Raw genomic sequence first — 3280 nt, 5'->3', positions numbered from 1 at the left:
GACAGACTCAGGGAGAAGGAAGCAGCACCTTTTCTATAGGGCTATAATCATGCTTCTCTCTCCCCAGTAGACTCTTCTGTCAGAAGAGTGCTGGGGTCAAGTCTAGGGCAAACCCTGGACAGGTAAACAGATGTAAGAGCTGTAACAATGAGGTGATGCCTTTTCTAAGTCACAAAGTACATAGAGTGCATTATTGGTCCTTTCCTGATAGAAATACAGGAATACTTATGTTGTGACTGAAGGATTTAGCAGTCCAAAAATTTACAAACAAATTCCATTCCCATCTGGGATGTCACACGGGACTGTCTGTCTATGTTTCAGGGGGAACAACAGTAAAGCTAACTGGGAAAGATCTACAAACCAGGTTAGAAGCCAGCATAGACCATATGTTTTCTATCTACTGCAGGGGCAAACATTAGCTGACACCATAGCTGTCACTTGCCACCGGGGATTGTAAATCCCTGAATGTACTAATCAATTTATGCATCTGGTTACATCCAACCGGGATTGACGCGGGCCTGTGTAAACCCGAAACCTCCTAGCAAAATCTTTTTATTTGGGGGTGACCTATCTAGAAGGTCAAGGAGTTGGACAATGAAGCCAAACTGGAGCTCATCTAAACGTCCAAACATCATCCTCAAAGGTATCGCCCCTATGCTGGAAGATGTGTACACCCACAACACACGGCCTCGGGGATCCAGAAGAAAACAGTTAAACCAGAAGGAAGCAAGGAGGTTGGTGCGAGAAGACATCGAATAAATAACTTTTTGACACTCATATCTTAAACAGTATCCGGGGATACACAATAGAATTTTACAACACATAATCTTCTAGTCGAGCTGATATATCGAGAGAGGAATTTGGAGGAGAACACCAAATGGATATTGGGCTATAGTATTTGCTGATGTTTCTACACGATATGGAACACCAGATGCCGATCTACTCGTATCCAGACATAATCACCAATTACCAAAAAAGTCATATGGGATACAGACACTGGACATCAGCAACAGATGGGGTTTTAGCTGCATTGCAAGGGATGAATTATTATCTACGCATTCCCTTCCTAACAAAATAGGATATGGCGCTTGACGCATCAATCATAGATCAGATCTCGGCTTTTTGGCTAAGATCAAGTATAATATCTGTTCTTATCAGTTTAAATGTCTGATATGTCCCTTATCTAGGGACCATATATTATAAAATTAAATAAATAAATAAAAAAGATGGAAATTTTAAAAAAAAAGGAAAAAAAAAAAAAAGTGAAAAATAAATAAAACGATATATTCGTTTTAAAGAACAGAAACCTTTTCTATTGTTAAGTATATTCGTTTTAAGAACGAAAATGGCAAGCATTGATTCAAAGGATGCTTACAATTTCAGTACCCATAACATGTGACCACGGACATTATTTTTATCTAATTGGATGGCTCAGCTCTAGCAGTATAGAGCACTACCTAATGTGTTTACATTAGCACCTAGGTGATTTACAAAATATGACAACCAGCCACACAATGGTAATGGCTTCTTTGGATGACATACTAATTGTGTGGAAACTTAGGACGGGCTGAACAAACAGTAACAGCCACTTAACAATTATTTGGAAACTAGGATTCATTATCCATCCAATTAAATCAAAATTAATGCCTTCAAACTAAAGGGATTATTTGGGGTTCACCATTAACTCAGTTCCTCATGTCAGTAACTTTGCCAACAGAGGTTACAACCTTAATAGAGGCATACAGCAAAATCATTGACATGAGGATAAACCCATCCATCAGACTGGTAGCAAGAATATTGGTAACATATGGTTTCCAGCCACATAATTCAGACCCTTAAATTATAAAGATTTACAGAGGGCCAAAATATGAGCTCTTAAAATTAATGGTGATCATTTCAATAGAATGATGTAGCCATACAGAAGCCATAATGGAACTAAATGGTGGAAAGATAACATTGGGCATTGCTCCAATCCTATCATTGTCAGCAACCAGTCTATGGTCCTACATATGGATACTATGCACTAGGATGGTGTGTTACCAATTCCATCTCCAGCTGTGGAGGAAGATGGAATACACAGCAAGCATCATTATTACTAACACTGGGCATAACTACCTGGAAATGTTGGGTGTTTTTTCATGGCCTAAAGTCATGTTGCTCTGGAATATATTAAACAGGTTATTAGATTATAAATTAACAACACTACTGTGGTAGCACATATCAACCACATGGGTGAAAGGGAATCTACATCATGTAACAATCTGGCCAACACAATTTGGCAACCTCATCAGGGGGGGGGGGGGGGTACTAAGGGAAATACGACGAGACTCTGCGTCTGGTGTTTTTAATAGTACCCGACTGACCTACCAAACCATGGTTCTAGGTGGTATTAGGGAATGAGATTAGAACCATGCAGCACCATCCAAAACAGATGGCCAGAGCAATGGACATGATCACAGCGGGCCACAGACAATCAACCTAAAGACAATGTCTAAAATACATAAACTAATGGGAGATGTGTTGCAACCATAATACATCATCCAGCCTGTTTGGAAGCTTTGTTAACCTACAGGGGCTTAGTATTAGTGACATCAACTGTGCCAGAAGTGGCCCATCTACTTACCTATGGCAAGAGAACGGAACAACAGCTTATGAGGGACACTTTTTATGAGAATTCCCCAAAGACCAGGTATTCCCAAATATGGGACATCAACATCGTCTTAACGTTGTTAAAGAACTGGGCTCCAGCCACAGCGCTGTCATTACAGGTTTTGACATTTTACAAAACTGTCATGCTGATGGCTTAGGTCACGGCACTAAGGACTCAGTCCCTACCAAATTAAGGCTGGATACCTTGACCAGTTCACCTGGCAACTTACATTTCTATATTCAGGAATTAGGGAACTAAACAGACAGGGGTCAGCAGGCCTTAAAATAACATTTTTTAGAGTCTACCCTACAGATGATTGACTGTGTTGTGAGACATCTACAAATATACATGGAACAAACCCAGACCATAAGTGGCACAGAAGAGGAACTTCTCATCAACGACAGACAGCCTCATTAAAGAATAACAGGCCAGGTCAGCTAAATGGCTAACATAGTATTGACAAAAGTTGGTGTAAACACTAACTGGGTTAAAATCTCACTCCACCAGGCTGCAGCAACGTCGGCAGCATTTAAATTGGAGGTTCCTATGGATAAAATCCTCAGGACTGCATGATGGCCATCGGAAAGTATACATTCTAAAGATTATAACTAACCAGTAATGGAAACTGGA

At 40.2% G+C, this 3280-nt stretch overlaps 1 pseudogene; it reads left to right on the top strand.

The window, feature by feature from the left end:
* Nucleotides 1–1106: 1106 nt before the first annotated feature.
* LOC116978823 lies at nucleotides 1107–1215 on the top strand (annotated as a pseudogene).
* The last annotated feature ends 2065 nt before the right edge of the window (nucleotides 1216–3280 follow it).

The sequence above is a fragment of the Amblyraja radiata genome, chromosome 11 (genome assembly GCF_010909765.2).
Source record: "Amblyraja radiata isolate CabotCenter1 chromosome 11, sAmbRad1.1.pri, whole genome shotgun sequence".
Lineage (NCBI taxonomy): Eukaryota > Metazoa > Chordata > Chondrichthyes > Rajiformes > Rajidae > Amblyraja > Amblyraja radiata.
The sequence above is the reverse complement of the archived record's forward strand: the minus strand, read 5'-3'. Positions and strand labels throughout refer to the sequence as shown.